We start from the raw sequence: 23629 nt of genomic DNA on the forward strand, positions 1-23629 counted from the left end.
GTTCACATAAGGAACAATTTTGGTGCATTATCTGCGCATAGCACACAAGTGGTTGTTGGGGCTTTGGTGGCAATGTAAGTGGGGTGGCAGGGCTACAGGGCATTAGAAAATGGAGAGAGTCATTACCTTGGTTGTGGTGATGGTTTCACTGGTGCAGTATATGTCCAAAACACTTATTCAAATCTTTTTTTTTTCCATTTTAAATCAGGCTATTTATCTTTCATTAATGGATTGCAAGAGTTCTTTATACATCCTGTTCTTTGGCAGGTTTTTTTCAAATACTAGAGGCCCAATGCATGAAATTTGAGCACTAGAGGGGGTGGTCTCTCAGCCCGGCCTGCGCCCTCTTACAGTCTGGGACTCCTCGCTTCTTACCACTCACCTGCTCGCTGCTCCTTACTGCTCGGCTTGCAGCCATGGAGGCAGGAGAGGCTCCCACCACCACCACTGCACTCACCAGCCATGAGCCAGCTTCAGGATGAGCGGTGCTCCCCCTATGGGAGCACATTGACCACCAGGGGGCAGCTCCTGCATTGAGCATCTGTCCCCTGGTGGTCAGTGTGCTTTATAGCAACCAGTCATTCCTCTGTTCGGTCGATTTGCATTTTAGGCTTTTATTATATAGGACTAGTGACCCATCACACAGAATCACATGAGACCCAGGACCCTGCCCACACAATGGGAGAGCCCTGAGGCCCAGAGTCTGACCTCACAGGGCTGGCGCGCCATGGGACTACACGAGTCCCAGAGTGCCTCCCTGAAGCCCTGCCTCTGGGTCACAAAGAGTAGCTGCCAGCCCCAGCCCCTGCGGGGTACACACGGGGCTGCAGGAACCTCCGCAGAAGCTGTGCAGAGTGGCCGCCAGGACCCACCCCCACTGTGCGCGCAGCCATCTTGTGACTGCGTGAGGGCATCACACATGACGGTATAAGGACCACCTAGCCCTTTTTTAAAAAAAATTTCTACATTGATTAAGGTATTACATGTGTTCTGATCCCCCCATAACCCCAGCAACCCCTCCACTCATGTCCTCAACCCCTGTTGTCTGTGTCCATTGGTTAGGCTTATATGCATGCATACAAGTTCTTTGGTTGATCTTTTCCCCTTACCCCCATTCTCCCCTACCTTCCCTCTGAGGTTTGACAGTCTGATCAATACTTCTCTGTCTCTGGATCTGTTTTTGTTCATCAGTTTATGTTGTTCATTATATTCCATAAATGAGTGAGATCATGTGATATTTATTTTTCTCTGACTGGCTTATTTCACTTAGCATAATGCTCTCCAGTTGCATCCATGCTGTTGCAAATGGTAATAATTCCTTCTTTTTTACTGCAGTGTAGTATTCCATTGTATAGATGTACCACAGTTTTTTAATCTGCTCATCTGCTGATGAGCACTTAGGCTGTTTCCAAATCTTAGCTATGGTGAATTGTGCTGCTATAAACATAGGGGTGCATATATCCTTTCTGATTCGTGTTTCTAGTTTCTTGGGATATATTCCTAGAGGTGGGATCACTGGGTCAAATGGGAGTTCAATTTTTAGTTTTTTGAGGAAACTCCATACTGTTTTTCACTGTGGCTGCACCAGTCTGCATTCCCAACAGCAGTGCATGAGGGTTCCTTTTTCTCACATTCTCACTAGCACTTTCCTTTTGTTGATTTGTTGATGATAGTCATTCTGACAGGTGTGAGATGGTACTGCATTGTTGTCTTGATTTGCATCTTTCGGATGATTAGTGACTTTGAGCATGTTTTCATATGTCTCTTGGCCTTCCTTCTATCTTCTTTAGAAAAATATCTATTTAGGTCCATTGCCGATTTTTTGATTGGGTTGTTTATCTTCCTTTTGTTAAGTTGAATGAGTTCCCTGTAAATGTTGGAGATTAAACACTTATTGGTGATAACATTGACAAATATGTTCTCCCATGCAGTGGGCTTTCTTGTTTTGTTGATGGTATCATTTGCTGTGCAAAAGATTGTTGTAGTCCCATTTGTGTATTTTCTCTTTAGTTTCCAATGCCCTAGGAGCAGTATCAGTGAAGAATTTGCTTCAGCATATGTCTGAGATTTTGCTGCCTGTGGATTCCTCCAAGATTTTTATGGTCTCCTGTCTTATGTTTAAGTCCTTTATCCATTTTGAGTTTATTTTTGTGTATTGTGTAAGTTGGTGGTCTAGTTTCATTTTCTTGCAGTTATCTGTCCAATTTTCCCAACACCATTTGTAGAAGAGACTGTCTTGACTCCATTGTATGTTCATGCCTCCTTTGTCAAATATTAATTGGGCATAGTAGTTTGGGTCTATTTCTGAGTTCTCTATTCTATTCCATTGATCTATATGTCTGTTCTAGTGCCAGTACCAGGCTGTTTTGAGAACAGTGGCTTTGTAATACAGCTTGAAATCTGGTATTAAGATCCCACCTACTTTGTTCTCCTTTCTCAGAATTGTTGCAGCTATTTAGGGTCCTTTTTTATTCCAGATGAATTTTTGGAAATTTTGTTCTAGGTCTGTGAAATATGCCATTGGTATTTTAATGGAGAGTACATTGAATCTATAGATTGCTTTGGGTTGTATGGACATTTTTATTATGTTGATTCTACCAATCCATGAACATGGTATGTTCTTCAATCTGTTTATGTCTTCCTCTATCACTTTTTTCAGTGTCCTGTAGTTTTCTGTGTATAGGTCTTTTATCTCTTTAGTTAAATTTATGTGTAGGTATCTTATTTTTTTTTGGTGCGATGGTAAATGGGATTGCTTTTTTAGTCTCTCTTTCTGTAAGTTCACTATTGGTGTAAAGAAATGTCATAGATTTCTTGGTATTAATTTTGTATCCTGCTACATTGCCGAATTCATTTATTAAGTCTAATAATTTTCTGATGGAGTCTTTAGATTTTTCTGTGTACAGTATCATGTCATCTGCGAATAAGGACTATTTTACTTCTTCTTTTCCAATTTGGATGCCTTTTATTTCTTTTTCTTGTCTAATCGCAATGGGTAGTACTTCCAGTACTATGTCTAACAGCAGTGGTGAGAGTGGGCATTCCTATCTTGTTCCTGTTCTTAGAGGAAATGGTTTTAGTTTTTGTCCATTGAGTATGATGTTGGCTGTGGGTTTGTCATATATGGCTTTTATGATGTTGAGGTATGATCTTTCTATTCCTACCTTGCTGAGAAGTTTTTTGTTTGTTTGTTTGTTTTTATTAAGAAATGGTGTTGGATTTTGTCAAATGCTTTTTCTGCATCACTTGATATGACTATGTGATTTTTATCTCTTAATTTGTTTATGTGATGTATCATGTTTATTGATTTGCAGATATTGTACCATTTTGCATCCCTGGGTTAAATCCTACTTGGTCATAGTGTATGATATTTCTGATGTGCTGCTGGATCCGATATGCTAGAACTTTGTTGAGGATTTTGGCATCTATGCTCATGAGAGCTATTGGCCTGTAATTGTCTTTCGTTGTGTTGTCTTTATCTGGTTTTGGTATTAGGGTGATGCTGACTTCATAGAATGAGCTTGGAAGTGTATTTTCCTGTTGAAAGTTTTGAAATAGTCTGATGAGGATAGGTTTTAATTCTTCCTTGAATGTTTGGTAAAACTCCCCTGTGAAGCTGTCTGGCCCCGGGCTTTTGATTGCTGGAAGCTTTTTGATGACTGCTTCAATTTCTTCCATAGTTATCAGTCTATTGAGATTTTTAGACTCTTCCTGCTTGATTTTTGGAAGGTATTTTTCTATAAATATGTCCATTTCCTCCAGGTTGTCTAGTTTGTTGAAGTAGAGTTGTTCATAGTATTTTTTAATAATCCTTTGTATTTTGTGGGATCTGTTATTTCACTTCTTTCATATCTGATTTTCTTTAACTGGATCCTCTCTTTTTGCTTCTTGGTGAGCCTGGCTAGAGGTTCATCAATTTGGTTTATACTTTAAAGAACCAGCTCTTGGTTTCATTTATCTTTTGTATTTTATTTTATTTTATTTTTTTGGTCTCTATGGCATTTCTTTCCACTCTGATCTTTATTATATCCGTCCTTCTACTCACTTTTGGCTTTTCTTGTTGCCCTCTTTCTAATTCTTTGAGTTGTAGAGATGGATGATTTACTACCATTTTTTCTTGTGTGTGTGTGTTTTTTTTTTTTTTGTTTGTTTGTTTTTTGGTAGGCTTGTAAAGCTATATAATACCCTCTCTGGACTGCTTTCATTGTGTCCCCTAGATTTTGGATTGTTGTGTTTTTATTGTCATTAGTTTCTATGATGTCTTTAATTTCTTCTTTGATCTCTTTGGTAACCCAGTCACTGTTTAATAGCATGCTCTTCAGCATCCAAGTGTTTGAGTTTTTTGGGTTGTTTTTATTGTAGTTTATTTCTAATATTATGCCATTGTAGTCTGAGAAAATGCTTAATATGATTTCAATCTTCTTGAATTTGGGGAGACTTTGCTTGTGACCCAATATGTAGTCTATTTTTGAAAATGTCCCATGTGCACTTGAGAAGAACATATATTCCGTGGCTTTGGGGTGAAATATTCTGAAGATGTCAATTAAGTCCATCTGATCTAGTGAGTCATTTAGGATTGCTGTTTCTTTGCTGATTTTTTGTCTAGACGATTTATCCAGTGATGTCAGTGGTGTATTAAAGTCCCCTACTCTGATTGTATTGTTGTCGATCTCTCCCTTGATATCATCCAGGAGTTTTTTTTATGTATTTGGTGCTTCTGCATTGGGTGCATATATGTTTATCAGGGTTATATCCTCTTGTTGTATCGATCCCCTCCTTATCTCTTGTTATGGCCTTCACTTTGAGGTCCATTTTGTCAGATATAAGTATTGCTACACCAGATTTTTTTTTTCATTTTCATTTGTGTGAAAGGTATTTTTCCATCCCTTCACTTTCAGTCTGTGTAAGTTCCTTTTTCTGAGGTGGCTCTCTTGTAGACAGCATATATATGGGTCATTTTTTTAATGCATTCAACCACTTGATGTCTTTTGATTAGATCATTTAGTCCATTTACCTTTAAAGTTATTATTGAAAGATACTTGTTTGTAACTATTTTTTTTTTGTGCCCATGTTCCTTCTTGCCTTTTTTTTTTCTTCTTTTTACACCACTCACTTTAGCATTTCTTGCATTGTTGGCTTGGTAGTGATAAACTCCCTTAGCCTTTTTTTTTTCTGTGAAGCTTCTTATTTCACCTTCAATTTTGAATGATAGCCTTGCTGGATAGAGTATTCTTGGATTCAGTCACTTGCTTTGAATCACTTTGTAAATTTCTTTCCATTCTTTTCTGGCCTGGTGTGTTTCTGTTGAGAAGTCATTTGATAATCTAATGGGAGATCCCTTGTATGGAACTTTCTGTCTCTCTCTTGCAGCCTTTAAGGTTCTCTTTTTGTCATGAACATTTGCCATCATAATTATGATGTGTCTTGGTGTGGGTCTTTTCGGGTTCATCTTGTTTGGGACTCTCTGTGCTTGTGTGACTTTTTTCTTCCCCACATCAGGGAAGTTTTCTGACATTATTTCTTCAAATAGGTTTTCTAACACTTGTTCCTGTTCCTGTTGTTTTGGCACCCCTATTACTTATATGTTGCTTTGTTTCATGTTGTCTCATAGCTCCCTTAGGCTCTCCTCCTGTCTTTTATTCTTTTTCTCCAATTGCAGTTCAGTTTGTGTGTGTTTTGATTCTGTTTTCTAATTCACTAATTCAGTCCTCCACTTCTCCTAGTCTATTGTTGAAACTTTCCATGTTTTTTTTTTTTTGCAGCTATATCACCCTTTATTTCTTCTTGATTCTAATGTAGGTTGTTGACTTTTTTCATCCATCCAGTATATGAACTGTATGACCCTTAGTCTGAATTATTTTTCTGGCATATCACATGCCTCTCTTTCACTTAGCTGCTTTTCTGGCAACTCCTTTTCTTTCCTTTGGGGGTTTCTTTGTCTACCCATTTTTTATCTCACTGATGAAGCTAGATGTCGAGTCGTGCTGGGGCTGCTTTTTGGGTGGCAGTGGCTCCTCAGGCTGCAGTTGCTTTTTTGGCAGTCACAGCAGTGGCTGCTCCTCAGTTGGCGGCGGCTCCTCTGGTGGGTGCTGTTCGCAGCAGTGGTGGCTCCTCTGGCTGGTGGTGGTGGGGGGAGTTTCTCGCACAGCTGCTGTTCTTTGGACAGGGGTGGGCTGATTACAAGGCTGCTGCTCCTTGGATGGGCGTGAGCTACACACAACTGCTGCTCCTTGGATGGGGGCAGACTGCTCACATGGCTGCTGCTCCTTAGATGTGGGCTGGCTGCGCACTGCTGCTGTTCCTCGGATGGGGTGGGCTGCTCATGAGGCTGCTGCTCCTTGGACATGGGCAAGTTGCTTGCAGGGCTGTTGCTCTTCGTATGCATGCAGACTGCTCACGCAGCTGCTGCTCCTCGGATGGGAGGTCTGCTTGCATGGCTGGTGCTCCTTGGATGGGGGACGGGCTGCTTGCGCAGCTTCTGCTCCTCAGACAGGAGTGAGATGCATTTTCATGCTGTTGCTCCTCGGATGGGGGTGGGCTGCTCACCCTGCTGTTGCTCATCAGATGGGTTCAGGCTGTGTTTGGCTTCTGCTCCTCAGACCAGTGTGGGCTGTGCAGGGCTTCCGCTCCTCAGATGTGGGTGGTCTGCTTGTGTGGTTGCTGCTCCTTGGACTGGGGCGGGCTACTCAGGTGGCTGCTGCTTCTCAAATGAGGGTGGGCTGCTCATGGAGCTGCTGTTCTTTGGAGGGGGTGGACTGCCCACACAGCTGCTGCTCCTCAGAATGTGGGAAGGCTGCTTGTGTGGCTGCTGCTCCTCGGACGGGGGCAGATTGCTCATGCAGCTGCTCCTTGGAATGGTGCAGGGTGTAAGCTGTGTGCAGCTACTCCTTCTCGGACAGGGGCGGGCTGTGCGGGGTTGCTGCTCCTCAGTTGTGGCTGGGTTCCTTGTGCAACTGCTACTCTTTGGATGGGGTGGCTGCTTGTGTGGTTGCTGCTTCTCAGAGAGGGGAGTGGGCTGCTCACACAGCTGCTGCTCCTTGGACAGGGCAGGCCACTTGAGGCTGCTGCTCTTAGGCCTGGGGCAGGCTGCTCATGGGGCTGCTGCTCTATGGACAAGAGTGGGCTTCTCATGTGTCTGCTGCTCATGTGGTCACAGTGCCCTGGCCTTTCTCCAGGGCTCCTCTGTCCTTCCCGGCTGCAAATTGTCTCACCAGCTGAGTCTCCTTCACCAATTCGGGTTGGGTGTTATTTGTTTCAGCTGCTCATTCTGTTTGCTCCAGGACAAGGCTCAGGACATGTCCGTCTATTCTGCTGCCATTTTGTCTCTAGTCCTGGAGGCTGGAAATCCTGGGTCAAGGTGTTGGCAGGGTGTGTTTATGGTGAGAGCTCTCTGGCTGGCTTGTGGTTCCTCAAAATGACCTAGCCTTTTATTAGTAAGATACTTACAGGTTCTTTAACAGATATGTGATTTGTAAGTATTTCTCCCATTTTTTTTCCTTATTGGTTAAGATACATTTTGCAAATATTTTTCATTTTCCTAATATATACCTTTTTTTTCCCAAGATAGTAATTTTATTTACTTTATTTTTATATTTTTATTTTAATAAATTTATTGTGTTGACATTGGTTAATAAAATCACATAGTTTTTAACTGTACAATTCTATAATACATGATCTGAATATTTTGTTGTATGTTCACCAGCCAAAGTCAAGTCTTCTTTCGTCACCATATATTTGAACTTTTTTAGTTTTTTCTATTTCTTCCCACACCTCTTCCTCTCTGGTAACCACCATAGTGTTGTCTGTGTGTATAAGGTTTTTTTTCGTCTTTCTTGTATTTTCTTTTGTTGCATTCTGTTTTATAACCTACATGTATATGAAATTATATGGTTGTTGTCCTTTTCTATTGACTTATTTCACTTAACATGAATCTCTCAAGATCCATTCATTTTGTAGCCAATGACAATATTTCATCTTCTTTATTGTTGAGTAGTATTCCATTGAGTGTATGTACTACATCTTTATCAGTCATCCATCAGAGATCACTTAGGTTGCTTCCATATCTTGCCTACCATAAATGATGCTGCAATGAACATATATGTTTTCAGATTTTGGGGGTAGATACCCAGAAAAGGAATTCCTGAGTCTCATGGTAGTTCTATTCTTAATTTTTGAGGAACCTCCATATTGTTTTCCATAGTGGCTGTGCCAGTTTAAATTCCCACTATCAGTGTATTATGATTCCTTTTTCTTTTCTCCACAATCTCCAATACTTGTTATTACTTTTCTTGTTTATAATAGCCATTCTACCAGGTGTGAGGTAGTATCTTATTGTGGTTTTGATTTGCATTTCCATCATAGCTAGTGAATTTAAGAATATTTTCAAATATCTGCTCACCATTCGGTCTTCTTGGGAGAAGTGTCTGTTCTGGCCTTTTCCCATTTTAGAAATTGGATTGTTTTTGTTGTTGTTGAATTGTATATGTTCTTTATATATTTTGAATATATTAACCTGTTATCAGAGGTGTTGTTGCAAATATCTTATCTCATTTGGTTGTTTGTCTTTTTGTTTTGTGATGGTTTCTTTGGTTGTTGCAGAAGCTTTTTTAGTTTAATATAGTCTCATTCATTTATTTTTGCTTTTATTTCCCTTGCTTTGGGGGTCAAATTTATAAAATGATCTCCAAGACCAAGCTTATAAGTTTGGTACCATCTTTTCTTCTATGTGTTTATTGTTTATGGTCTCATATTTAGGCCTTTGATTTTTTTAAGTTAATTTTTATATATGACTAGGGGCCCAGCACATGAATTCGTGCACCTTGAATGGAACTGTGGGCTGCAAGACTACAGTGGGCACAGGGGCAGGACTTGGCTTATCCTCCACACACCTTCCCGGCTCCTCCCGCCACAGCCCCTGGTCCTCTCTCTGCCAGTAGCCCCACTCCCACTGCCACCGCTCCCATGCACTGATGGTGCTGGCCCCCCTTACACCCACTGATGGCATTGAGCAATTGGGGCTGGCACCAGCAACGCGAGCAAGCAGGGGTTGCTTCCTCAATTGCCCCTCAAGAGCAGGGGGAGGTGGAAAAGCCCTCAGGGGCAATTGGGCTGGCATCCACTGCTTGCACCTGCTGATGGTTCTGAGCAAGTGGGACCAGCACCAGGTGATCACAGCAGGTGCAAGCAGCAGCTCTGGCACCAGCTGTGGGTGTGAGTGGGGGCAGCAGGAGCCCCTTGGAATACCAAAGGATTTGTTCTCTCTCCTTATAAAAGAGAAATTTAAAACTAATTATGCCTATTTGACATACAGTCCAAACCTCAGTTCCCAGACTTCTATCTCGAACCATTCAGTTCTCAACCAAGTCGTTCACAGAAGAAATGTCTGGGTTGTCCACCAAAACTTCACTTCTAGATCTGACAGCCCTTTAATGCTGATACCTCACCATGAAGAAAAAATAATAAATGAGTATTTTAAACACCTAATAAAATGAGTCTTTTAAACACCTGAAATCCTCCTCCTGGATGCCTGAGAGCTCTGAGGCCTGGGAACAATGGGAGAATTAATGCCACCCCCAAACCTGTGTAGACTGAGGGGCAGGAGGCTGACTGCACCTTCTCAATGTGAAGGGGAAAAAAACACACAAAACACTGGCATTTTAAAAATCTCAAGTAACTGACGTCATACATGCCTGATATTAGAATTAGCAAGCCAACCTCCTTAAATGTTGTCAAGGACAATGAAAAATCTTGTCTTCTCTTTAATTATTGGTAATGTTTTCCTGCTGCTCTCTTTTAATTAGCAGCCACAAAAAGCCATACCCATGTGGATGTTACTTAGTTATCAACATCAAGGAAAAGATACTGAAGTGTTACGCCCAGATTTTGTGATCCCCAAAGACCACCAGGGAGCCGAGTCTGATGCAAAAGCAAAGAGCCTTTATTCAAGCTAGCTCGAGCTCCCCATCCACCACACTCACCAACGCAGTGGCAGGAGGCAGAGAGAGAGCCCCAGGCCCCAAACGCGCTGATTTATAGGGGGCCTGGGAGAGGTAGGAGGGGTGAGGTAGTGTGGCCTCCACTGATTGGTTGGGGTCAGGTTGCACATGGGGGCAGGGCGTGGCTTACTTTCCTCTTGCATTTCTATTGGCTAATTTAAAAGTGTGGGTTGGGCTCTTGGAGAGGTTCTAGGGCGGGAACCTGACTCCACAAGGTGGAGGACATGGAACAAAGGGAACATGGAGTCTGTCTCTCCCCACCCTTTCAGAAGCAGTAATCTTAACCGATGTAAAAACCATTTCTGTTGACCAATAAGGATTTCTTCCCCCTTAGACCTCAGTTACAGATGGAGTCAGAGAAAGTGCTTTTATCAGGTCCTTTGGTGTCCAGAGAGAGGAAAGTAAGTGTGTGGCTGGGGCTGCAGCTTGTGCTGGCAATGCTTGTGCTGGCCACTGAGGATCTTCTGTGCGATTCTGTCCCTCTTGCCACCAGACACTGGCCAGTGGGTGTGCGGTTCCCACTCTTGCTGCATCTGGCCCTTGCAGTGTTAGCCCCACAAGTCACACAGGTATTAGTGATAGAGGCAGTCTTAAAGCTCCTCCTCAGAGCTCACCTGAGGACACACCTCAGATGTCAAGTACAGGTGACAGTGGGGAACAAATTGATGATTTCTTAGTCGATACTAGAGCCACTTATTTGGTGCTAAATACAAAAATGGCCAAAAGAAGTCAGGCAACCATTTCAGTAGCAGGAGTTACCACACAGATGCAACAAACAGCCTTTCTCCACCTTCTCAGTGTTTATATTTTAAGAGATTTTTCTTATCTTAGAAATGGCTTTGAGCTATTCCAAGGAGCCCCTTGGAATACCAAAAGGATTTGTTCTCTCTCCTTATAAAAGAGAAATTTAAAACTAATTATGCCTATTTGACATACAGTCCAAACCTCAGTTCCCAGACTTCTATCTCGAACCATTCAGTTCTCAACCAAGTCGTTCACAGAAGATATGTCTGGGTTGTCCACCAAAACTTCACTTCTAGATCTGACAGCCCTTTAATGCTGATACCTCACCATGACAAAAAACTTCTCTCAGGTAACAGGCAAAAAAAAAAAAGAATGCTTTTGTTGCTGTTGAAATCAAGATTAGCACTATTTAAAAACAAAGAGGCCATCAAGAGTGCTAATGTTGGTAAGGGTCTAAAAATGCTCACAAAACAACAATCACAGGCAATTGAATAGGTGGAAAAACTATTATTTATTTGGTGTGGGAACCCCTTTCAAGTCCCGAGTGGTTCAGGGTTCTGGTTCAGGGTTCAGGTTCTGGAGAAGGCTGCACACAAATGAAAAAAGACTAGAAAAATATTAATTTGGGAAATGGGGGCCAGGCAAAAGCCCACCTCTAGTGGGAGGACTACCCTTTGCTTTGGCCTTGCCTTCCCTTTTATTCAGGTTTGGGATACACCCATTGCCCTTAGGCAGGTAATTCCAGTAACAGGCAGATTATCTGATTATTTGGTGGGGAAATTGCTTCAGCTACCATTGTCTCAATTAGATAGGGAGTGGTTGGCTCTGACCTTTCAGAGCTTCAAGGTTGACCAGCCTTCCAAGGTTCCTTGTCCACACCTTTCTAATTAGTGAGACAATGATCGGTTTCCGGCATCTCCCCCGTTTCTTTGCTTAAAAGAAAATCTTGCATCTGCAGACTAGAAATAAACGTATGAGAACAAAAAATGTTTGAGTCCCAATTTCAATGTCCAACAGTTCTGAGTCCCAGTTTCAATGTCAAACAGTTCCTTATGTGTACATGTCAGCAATGATATTTCAGTTCTGGATGGTGGACAAATGGTGTTAATGCAGGTCTGACCCTCTCTGGTTTGATCCTGGGCAACCTGCAGCGACGCACAGCTGCTAACTGCTAGCGTGGCGAGGTATCATCAGCGTCTTCCATCTCTGGACTGTTTCTCCTCTTGTCTTCGTGGTTGGAGCAGACCTGTCAATTCCTCTCTGTTGCAGGAATCCACATGGTCTTGGAGTTGTTTTCTGAAAATATACAAACATATTCTTGACCAAAAGTTAATAAAAGAATCTTTTCTATATAATTGATTTGGGATCCTTTTTATTTTTGCCCAAACGATTTTCCTTTGTCTTATTTAGACACCATGTGTGTTTTTCATGGGTGTCTTGCTGTTAGCATTACAAATGAAAATTAATTTTGTAAAGTAAAAATTTTCTAGATATAATTTATTTATAGGATATTTTTCCTTACATGATATTACCCTACTATCCCCCCTTTTTTGATTAATGGAGGCTTTTGTAAATTTTATAATGCAGTCTTGACAACTTTAAATTTTAACTTTTTGCACAAAAATATGACTGCTTTAGGTTCATTGCATGTTCAGGAATTTTACCATGACATGAACTACCAATAGAAATTTTAGTTACCACTTTAGGAACAGCTTTTTGTCCAGTACAATTAAATTTTCTTGAATATTCACTTATTTCAATTAGCCTATTTAAATTAATCTGAAAACTTGATTATTATTTTACTGTCAAATTTAATACTCTACAAACAATCTTAGTTTACCCTGTAAATATTAGTGGAAAGGATTATTTGCATTCTTGAGTAGGCCCTGAGCATTCCTGGTGCTAGGCTGGATTTAGATATAGGGCAGCTGCTGTGGGCCAAATTCTCAGTCTGTTACCTGGGTCCCAATCTGAGCTGGGCATGGGAAGCAAAGCAGCCATGGGGGCAGGAGACCTCCCTCAGACGGGGCGAGGGTTCAGGCCCCGGCAAGGTTGGGAGGGTGGGGGTCTGTGCCCCACCTCTGATGATCCAAGTTCTCTCCTGATGGCCCCTCTGCGACTGTGCCTGACTTAGGTTGTTCCTTCCCTGAGGAATCTTACCCGTCTCTGGCTAACCAGTCATCCTCTGGGGCCAAGCAGGGTGATGTGAGGTTCAGTTCTATCTACTTGGTAGCCTAGGCCCCCGTGGCCTCCACACCCAGCACCTGCCTTGGGATCCCCTGGCCTGCTGGCGGGGCCCCAACACTGATCACATATCTCGGGGAACTCAGGTTTCTTCTCCAGGGAGGGCCCAGCTCACACGATTGGGCGAGAGACAGATCCATGCTACCAGCCACCACCAGGCTTCAAGCTCAGCATGAACAGAAAGCTCAGGCAATAGATGAGGGCAATTTGATTGTGAGAAGAAGGTCCCCCTTGGCATAAAAGGCAAGAGGGGCCAATATAGAATGCTCAAGTGCCTTCCCAGTGCCTTAATTCCTTCTGAAAGAGATTAAATCCTTTCATGTCCTTTTTTTTTTTTTTAAATTGCTGCCAAACATTCAAAGAATTAGTTTGTAAGTTTGTTTGGGATAATTGTACAATATGTTGTTGTAAAATATCTAAAATTATAATGACATTGTAGAATAATATCATGTAAGGATATTTTTGTTCTAGGCCATGGCAAATCAATTTCAAATTGGCTGTCCATTTCTTTTTGTAACTTTATATAAACTTTGTCAGGGAAGCAAAAACACAAATTACTTACTTTAGTTCAAGAGGCCAAATATATTGACTTTCAATTACAATCCTTAAGACTTTTGAAGGAAACTTCTCTTTGTTTCCTTCCAAAATAATTTCCCGGCTACAGAGAGTTTAATTTAAAAATCTTTGTCAAATGAAACAATTTCTCTTAAGGTTATGGTGACCACTAGTATGGATTAGATGTAATATTTTTATTTTATTTTATTTTATTTTTTTATATATTTTTTTAATTTTTATTTTTTACATATGAGTCCTTATTCCCCCATAACCCCCCACCCCCCACTTATGCCCCACCCCCTTGTTGTCTGTGTCCATTGATTAGGCTCATATGCATGCACTCAAGTCTCTTGGTTGATCTCTCCACCTTACCCTCACCCTCCCCTACCTTCCCTGAGGTATGACGTGCTGATCAATGTTTCTCAGTCTCTGGATCTGTTCTTGTTCATCAGTCTATGCCGTTCATTATATTCCACAAATTAGTGAGATCATGTGATATTTATCTTTCTCTGCCTGGCTTATTTCACTTAACATAATACTCTCCATCTCCATCCATGTTGTTGCAAGTGGTAGGAACTCCTTCGTTTTTACCACAGCATAGTATTCCATTGTGTAGATATACCACAGTTTTTTAATCCACTCATCTGCTGATGGGCATTTAGGCTGTTTCCAAATCTTAGCTATGGTGAACTATGCTGCTATGAACATAGGGGTGCATATATCCTTTCTGATTCATGTTTCTAGCTTCTTGGGATATATAACTAGAAGTGGGATCACTGGGTCAAATGGGAGTTCCATTTTTAGTTTTTTGAGGAAACGCCATAAGGTTCTCCACAGTGGCTGCTCCAGTCTGCATTCCCACCAGCAGTGCAAAAGAGTTCCTTTTTTTCCGCATCCTTGCCAACACTTGTCGTTTGTTGATTTGTTGATGATAGCCATTCTGACAGGTGTGAGATGGTACCGCATTGTTGTTTTGATTTGCATCTCTCTGATGATTAGTGACTTTGAGCAGGTTTTCATATGTCTCTTGGCCTTCCTTCTGTCTTCTTTCGACAAGTGTCTATTTAGATCAGTTGCCCATTTTTTGATTGGGTTGTTTATCTTCTTTTTGTTAAGCTGCATGAGTTCCCTGTAATTGTTGGAGATTAAACCCTTATCGTTGATATCATTGGCAAATATGTTCTCCCATGTGGTGGGCTTTCTTGTTGTTTTATTGATGGTTTTCTTTGCTGTGCAAAAGCTTTTTATTTTGAAGTAGTCCCATTTGTTTATTTTCTCTTTAGTTTCCATTGCCCTAGGGGCAGTATCAGTGAAGAAGTTCATTCAGCATATGTCTGAGATTTTTCTGCCTGTAGATTCCTCTAGTATTTTTATGGTTTCCCATCTTATGTTTAAGTCCTTTATCCATTTTGAGTTTATTTTTGTGTATGGTGTAAGTTGGTGATCTAGCTTCATTTTTTTGCATGTATCTGTCCAATTTTCCCAACACCATTTGTTGAAGAGATTGTCTTGACTCCATTGCATGTTCCTGCCTCCTTTGTCAAATATTAATTGAGCATAGTGGTTTGGGTTGATTTCTGGGTTCTCTATTCTATTCCATTGATCTATATGTCTGTTCTTCTGCCAGTACCAGGCTGTTTTAAGAACAGTGGCTTTGTAATACAGCTTGATATCTGGTATTGAGATCACACCTACTTTGTTCTTCTTTCTCAGGATTGCTGCAGCTATTCGGGGTCTTTTTTTATTCCAGATAAATTTTTGGAAAGTTCGTTCTAGGTCTGTGAAATATGTTGTTGGTATTTTAATGGGAAGTGCATTGAATTTAAAGATTGCTTTGGGTAGTATGAACATTTTGATGATGTTGATTCTACCAATCCATGAACATGGTATGTTCTTCCATCTGTTTATGTCTTCCTCTATCTCTTTTTTCAGTGTCGTGTAGTTTTCCACGTATAGGTCTTTTACCTCCTTAGTTAACTTTATTCCTAGGTATCTTAATTTTTTTGGTGCAATGGTAAATGGGATTGTTTTTTTAGTCTCTCTTTCTGTAAGTTCATTATTGGTGTATAGAAATGCCATAGATTTCTTGGCGTTAATTTTGTATCCTGCTACCTTGCCGAATTCATTTATTAAGTCTGTTAGTTTTTTGATAGAGTCTTTCGGGTTTTTTATGTACAATATCATTTCATCTGCAAATAAGGACAGCTTTATTTCTTCTTTTCCAATTTGGATGCCTTTTATTTCTTCTTCTTGTCTAATTGCAATGGCTAATACTTCCAGTACTATGTTGAACAGGAGTGGTAAGAGTGGGCATCCCTGTCTTGTTCCTGTTCTTAGGGGAAATGGTTTTAGTTTTTGCCCATTGAGTATGATGTTGGCTGTGGGTTTGTCATATATGGCTTTTATTATGTTGAGGTATGATCCTTCTATTCCCACCTTGCTGAGAGTTTTTATCAAGAAGGAGTGTTGGAGTTTGTCAAATGCTTTTTCTGTGTCAATTGATATGACTGTGTGATTTTTATCTCTCAGTTTGTTTATGTGATGTATCACGTTTATTGATTTGCGGATATTGTACCATCCTTGCATCCCTGTGATAAATCCTACTTGGTCATGGTGTATGATCTTTCTGATGTACTGCTGGATTTGATTTGATAGAATTTTGTTGAGGATTTTGGTATCTATATTCATGAGGGATATTGGCCTGTGATTCTCTTTCATTATGTTGTCTTTGTCTGGTTTTGGTATTAGGGTGATGGTCACTTCATAGAAGGAGCTTGGAAGTGTTCCTTCCTCTTGAATTTTTGGAATAGTCTGAGGAGGATAGGTTTTAGTTCTTCCTTGAATGTTTGGTAAAACTCCCATGTGAAGCTGTCTGGTCCCGGGCTTTTGTTTGCTGGAAGCTTTTTGATGACTGCTTCTATTTCTTCCATAGTTATCAGCCTATTGATATTTTTAGAATCTTCCTGATTGAGTTTTGGAAGGTTGTATTTTTCTAGGAATGTGTCCATTTCCTCCAGATTGTGTAGTTTGTAAGAATAGAATTTTTCATAGTATTTTTAAACAGTCCTTTGTATTTTGGTAGGGTCTGTTGTTATTTCACCTCTTTCATTTCTGATTTTGTTTATTTGTGTCCTCTCTCTTTGCATCTTGGTGAGTCTGGCTGGAGGTTCATCAATCTTGTTTATCCTTTCAAAGAACCAGCTGTTGGTTTTGTTGATCTTTTGTATATTTTTTTTGGTCTCTATGTCATTCATTTCTGCTCTGATCTTTATTATGTCCTTCCTTCTGCTCACTGTGGGCTTTTCTTGTTGCTCTCTTTCTTATTCTTTGAGTTGTTGAATTAGATGATTTATTACCATTTTTTGTTGTTTTTTGAGGTAGGCCTGTAGAGCTATAAACTTCCCTTTCAGGACTGCTTTCATTGTGTCCCATAGCATTTGCATTGTTGTGCTTTTATTGTCATTATTCTCCAGGATGTTTTTAATGTCTTCTTTGATCTCGTTGATCACCCAATCATTGTTTAGTACCATGTTTCCCCGAATAAAGGCAGTGTCTTATATTAATTTTTGCCCCCAAAGACACGCTAGGTCTTATTTTCAGGGGATGTCTTATTTTTCCATGAAGAAGAATACGGTACACATTTATTGTTAAATGAAAATAAAGGAAATTTATTACCTGTATACGGTATGGTAGTACAGTAGTTGTCAACACAAACCAGACAAACTGTGAATCCTACAGTATCAAGAATTTACTCATTTATTCAATGACAATCATGTCATCATCTTCTGGAACATCATCATAACAATCCAATTCCTGAATTTCCTGGTGAATTTCTTGTGACTCCATTTCTTTCAGAATCAGTGGAACAAATCTCTCAGGTTTAGCAATAGCACTGTCTTTAAGTGAGTACTTCTTGTCAAGGTAGCCTGCTCGCAGTGCATTTGCAATGCAACTGTCAGTGATTTTCTCCCATGAATTCTTCACCCAAGTCACAACTTCTTGCAGTTTAGGTTTCACAAAGTTTCCACGCTGATTTCTCTCCATTCTATTTTCAATGTAGTCATTAATTTCCATGCGCAAATTGTCTCTGAATGTCTTGTTTATTGCAATATCAAGAGTCTGGAGATAGGCTGTCATTCCTGCGGGAATCATTATCTGATCTATTTTTCTTTCATGAAGAAATGTCTTCATGTCTTTAGCGCGGTGAGTGCTGGCTGCATCCCAGACTAGCAGACCTCTTTGGCTCCCTCGCATAACAAACGGCAGCATTAAATCAACCCACTTCCTTATAACTGCTTGTGTGGCCCAGGCTTTTTCAGTTTCAAGAATAAAAACGCCCAAAACACGTTCAATCTTTTCCTTCTTGCCCTTAGAAATGATTAAAGGTGGGATTTTAGTGCCATCCAGACGAATTGCCAAAATACAGGAAACACGTGCACTTTTGTAAGCAGTGGAGGGAATGTATGCTAAGGAGGCACCCCGCTGTTCAATTGTTGTTTGAGATGATTGGCCCATAAACACTGCAGTTTCATCCATAGCAATCATGTTGGAAAGATTGTATTTAGAGAAGTCAGCATCATCAATAAAGGTCTTGAATGCAAGTGCTCGCTTAATAACTTGAGTATCTTCCAACCTAAACAATGTTGTAGATCTTCTTAAAGACAGTTCACTTCGCTGAAGGAAATTATCCAGCCAGTGTTGTGATGCTTTGAAGTCTTCGGGGGCTATGTCAAACAGTGGTGCCATTGCAAGGGCAAATTCTTGAATCTGAGCCCTATTCACAACCAAAGCCTTTGCTCTCCTGTCAACAACCCATTCACAGATCAGGTCTTCCAGCTTGGAAAATAATGGTTGCCTACCTGATCCACACTTGCGCTTTTTAGCATTTCCCTTGTCCACTTGTTCAATGAGGTTACCATACTCTGCTCGCCATTTTCGGACCAGTCGGATACTCAACATCTTCTCTTTGCAGAAAGCAGTAAGATTTTGGCCCCAAGAGTCTTCCACGATTCCTTTCTTGTACTCCACGGAGTAGCTTTTTCTGTTTTGCGCTCATTTCCACCGTAGGGGTAGAAAAAAAGGAATTGGGGTATCAAGATGGGGGGAGGGGGATCACTCAAAATGACACAGGAGGGATCAGAGGGGGGAATCAAAATGGCACAGGAGAATCAGAGGGGGGATTACCATTTTAGTAACCCCTTTTGATCCTCCTGTGTCATTTTGATTGCCCCCTCTGATCCTCCTGTGTCATTTTAAGTGATACCCCTCCCCCCAGCCCTGTGCCACTGAACGCCTTCACCAGACATCCCCCCTACCCCTTTATCAGACATTTACCCCCTGGGGCCTGCCTGGGGACTGTCACTGGGCTTGCTGGGGTCTGGATCTGGGCTGGAGCAGGGTCTGCCACTGACTGAGAACCTTCAGTCATCATGAAGGCAGCCGCGAGCATCAGGTAGTGTCACCAGAGACAGACCAGCACTCACCACCTTCGCCGCGTCCCGTCCGCTCTAATCCTCCTGTTCTTCTACACGCATCTGCGAAAGTTTCCTCCTCTCTCCCACCCCGCGCTCACCGCTCACTCTGACCTCCGCTCCGCCTCCACACAACAGTGACGTCAGGACTCCGCGTAATGTCACTGGTTGCTAGACGCCAGTCGGGGCGGCCCTAGTGACCAGTTTATGGTAAATTAATTTTCATTCTGAGACAGAGCCTGGGGGCCTTATTTTCGGGGGATGCCTTATATTTCACTCAGAAGGAAACCTGTAAGTAGGTCTTATTTTCGGAGGATGTTTTATTTTCGGGGAAACATGGTACCATGCTATTCAGCTTCCAAGTGTCTGAATTTTTTGGAACGTTTTTATTATAGTTTATTTCTAATATTATGCCATTGTGGTCTGAGAAAATGCTTGATATGATTTCAATCTTTTTGAATTTGGGGAGACTTTGCTTGTGACCTAATATGTGGTCTATTTTTGAAAATGTCCCATGTGCACTTGAGAAAAATGTATATTCTGTGGCTTTGGGGTGAAATGCTCTGAAGATGTCAGTTAGGTCCATTTGATCTCGGGCGTCATTTAGAATTGCTGTTTCTTTGCTGATTTTTTGTCTAGAGGATTTATCCAGTGATGTCAGTGGTGTAATAAAGTCTCCTACTAATTGTTGTTGATCTCTCCCTTGATGTCTTCCGGTAGTTTTTTTATGTATTTGGTGCTTATGCATTGGGTGCATATATGTTTACCAGAGTTATAGCTTCTTGTTGAATTGCTCCCTTTAGTATTATGTAGTGGCCTTCCTTATCTCTTGTTATGGCCTTTACTTTGAGGTCTATTTTATCAGATATAAGTTTTGCAACCCCAGCTTTTTTCTCATTTCCATTTGCCTGAAAAATGGTTTTCCATCCCTTCACTCTCAGTCTTTGTGAATCCTTTGCTCTGAGGTTGGTCTCTTGTAGACAACAAATATATGGGTCATGTTTTCTTATCCATTCAGCTATCCTATGTCTTTTGATTGGTGCATTTAATCCATTTCCGTTTAATGTTATTATTGACAAGTACATGTTCATTGTCATATTTTTTCTTTTGTTTGTGTTTCTTCTTGCCTTTCTCTTTCTTCTTTTTACAGCAGTCCCTTTAGCATTTCTTGCATTGCTGGCTTGGTAGTGATAAACTCTCTTAGCCCTTTTTTGTCTGTGAAGCTCCTGATTCCACCTTCAATTTTGAATGATAGCCTTGCTGGGTATAGTATTCTTGGATTCAGACCCTTGCTTTGCATCATTTTGTATATTTCATTCCATTCCCTTCTGGCCTGGTGTGTTTCTGTTGAGAAATCAGTTGATATTCTAATAGGAGATTCCTTGTAGGTAACTTATGTCTCTCTCTGGCAGCCTTTAAGATTCTTACTTTGTTGTTAGTGTTCACCAATTTAATTATGATGTTTCTTGGTGTCGGTCTTTTGGGGTTCAACTTGTTTGGGACTCTATGTACTTCTTGGACTTGCATAGTTTTTTTCTTGCCAACATCAGGGAAGTTTTCTGTCATTATTTCTTCAAACAGTTTTTCTATTCCTTGCTTCTCTTCCTCTCCTCCTGGTATCCCTATTAAGCGAATATTCTTTTATTTTGTGTTGTCCCAAAGCTCCCTTAGGCTCTCCTCTTGCTTTTTAAGTCTTCTTTCCAGTTGTGTTTGTGTGTTTTTTCCTACCTTGTCTTCTAATTCGCTGATGCAGTCCTCAGCCTCTTCTAGTCTACTGTTTAAGCCTTCCAATGTGTTCTTTATTGCGGCTATGTCGGTCTTCATCTCCTCTTGGTTTCTTTTCACGTTGGTGACATTCTCATTCAGCTCTTTATAGTTCTCATTGAGTTGTTTGTATTTGTCATCCATCCATTTAAACATCCTTACAACAATTACTCTGAATTCTTTCTCTGTTAAGCTGCTAGCCTCAATTTCATTTAACTCCCTTTCTGGTGATTCCTCTTTTTCTTTCCTTTGGGAGTTGCTTTTTTGTCTCCCCATGTATTCTTGTAATGTTTTAATTGTAGATCCAATTGTTTTGCTACCCAGGTTCTTTTGGTGATGGTGCTACTGGTGTAATCTCTCAGTTCTCCCGGGCTTGGTAATCTAGTGTAGCTCCCTACTTGAGCTATTTGGGTTCTCTTGATGTAGGCCTGTGAGCTTGAGAGGCACAACTGCGGTGTTTAGAAGTCAGCCGCATGGAGGGGAGTGTCCCAATTTTTGCTGTCTTGCACCTTTAATTGAAATCACGCATGCCCAGTGGGGACTCACAGTGGCACCAAGGAACCGTCTATTGGGGTGATGTGGCTCAGGGGGCCTGCACTCTGGAAAGGCGTGACTGTGGTGCCCAGAGTTCTGTAGTTATGGGATGGGCAGACTCAGCTTTTGCTGCTGCACCTGTGGTGGATAGGCACTTACTCCCAGTGGCAGCTCACAGGAGCACCCATGGTAAGTTTGCCAATGAGGCATACTGAAGCACTCTGAAGGGCCCTGGCTGTGTAGCCTTGTAATTGAGGTGCCTAGCTTCTAAAGATTTCTCTTTAGGGCAGATCCTATGGCCTCAGGGAGTATTCAGATTCCATGGTGTTATTCAGAGTGGGATCTGGGTGTGGCTATATTGGTTGCCTGGAGACTGGAGGGAGGGGCTATCTCTCAGGAGAAAATCGTGACCAGGGCTTAGATATGACTCAGCACCAGACTCGCTTCCACCTCTCCTGGACCATCTGCTGTCTACTCTCCCCAGATTCCACAACTCCACCCCTTCTTCTGCACCTCAGCCACAGGTAAGTGTCTGTATCCGAAAGGTCTTACGAACTAGGTTCAGTGGAGAAAGGCACAGGCCCCAGCACTAGGAGGGACCGCATCTCTGTAAGTTCCTCTCTTGCTAGCACTGCGCAGTCCATCAGCTCTTCAGGGCTGCCTTTGAGCTCAGATCCCAAATCCAGACTCCAAGGTCTAAAATCCACTACCTCCCGCAGTCCCGTGGACCCCCCCTCTTTTTTTTTCAGTCAGATGCTTTGCCTATCCTCAGGGATGTGGCTTGGCGCTGTGTAGTTTCTCCCTGACTTTCTGGTCACAGAGGTCCGTCAGATTCTACTGCCTAGATCTTTGATTTTATCTTTATTGGGGGGATCTCTGCCCTTCCCAGCTGCAAACTATCTCACCAGCTGCGCCTCCTTTGCCTATTTGGGCTGGATTCCACTCGTTTCAGTTGCTCCCTCTATTTATTCCAGGACAAGGCTCAGGACAGGTCCGTCTATTCTGCTGCCATTTTGTCTCTCTTCATTTTTTTTTTTTTTTATGAAAGGTATGTGAACCCAGGGCACATCTTAGGTGCAGATGTAATTTTTGTCTCTCCTCCCAAGACACTCTTCCTGAGGTCATGGAGCAGACATCTGCTTTCTCTTGATGCTTCTAGATCTAAGGGAAAAGGAACAGACCCCAAAGAGGCTGAGGTTCATCCTGGTGGAGAAAATCAGAAGTGGGAAAGTACAATAGGAAACATAATCCTCAGCCAGGAAGTGTTCCAGTCTAAGCTTAGTGCTAGACCAGTGTCCAAGACCTTCCAGAGGGGGAGCTGAGACTGGGCCGGGAAGGAACTTGAGGTGATAGACACTCCCGATATTTTCTCCCCTGGAGTTCCACAGGAAGTGGCAGGTAGGTGCTCCTGGGAAGCCATCGCCTTCTCCTCCCCAGGGCCACATGTGGTACTCCTGGTGACAGAGCTGAGCAGGTTCACAAAGGAGGAACAGTTGGTGGTCAGGTGCCTCCAGGATGTCTTTAGAGTGGGAGTCCTGGCCTACACCATCCTGGTGTTCACCAGAAATGAAGACCTGGATGGTGCCTCCCTGGACAAGTAAGTGAACGACTGACAACTGGGAGCTTGCTGAGATGGATGTGATTTGTTTGAAGCCCACTGTGGCTTCAACAACATGGAGGAGGGGAAAGAGCTGGAGGCCCAGCTGAAGGAGCTCATGGACAAAATCGAGGGGGTCCTGTGCAAAAATGAAGGCCATCATTACAGCAACAAGGCTTACCAATACTCACAGCAAAATCTTCTACTTACAGAAGTGCAGGGAAGGCAGATAATCCAGGGGCAAGGGCTCTGGGGAAGGGCTCAGTGGGGAGACCTGGCTGGAGGGACTGTTCAGAATCCAGAAGGCATCTGAGGAAACTCACAAAGGTCTCTTTAAAAATATATATATATTTTATTGACTTTTTACAGAGAGGAAGGGAGAGGGAGAGAGGGTTAGAAACATCAATGAGAGAGAAACACTAATCAGCTGCCTCCTGCACACCCCCTACTGGGGTTGTGCCCGCAACCAAGGTACATGCCCTTGATCAGAATCGAACCTGGGACACTTGAGTTTGCAGGCAGATGCTCTATCCACTGAGCCAAACCGGTTAGGGCCTCACAAAGGTCTCTTGAAGTGGGCACCCATCTGAGCATATGCTGCACTCCAGTGTAGGACAGCTATTTCCTATGAGCCCCTCTCAGCCCTGTGTCTAGCTTCCAGACTGTCACTTGTGCTCCCATCCCATGAATCACTGACTATGCCAGTCTCCATGTTGGTGTCTGGT

The 23629-nt window shown here is 42.0% G+C and overlaps 1 pseudogene across 1 annotated transcript; it reads left to right on the forward strand.

The window, feature by feature from the left end:
• The first annotated feature begins 727 nt into the window (after nt 1-727).
• LOC308246785 (GTPase IMAP family member 6-like) lies at nt 728-23217 on the forward strand (annotated as a pseudogene). The gene is made up of 2 exons: nt 728-925; nt 22414-23217. The product of its transcript is annotated as a GTPase IMAP family member 6-like (transcript).
• Nucleotides 23218-23629: the final 412 nt, after the last annotated feature.

Source organism: Plecotus auritus (genome assembly GCF_963455305.1).
Source record: "Plecotus auritus genome assembly, chromosome: 4".
In the NCBI taxonomy this organism is placed as follows: Eukaryota; Metazoa; Chordata; class Mammalia; order Chiroptera; family Vespertilionidae; genus Plecotus; species Plecotus auritus.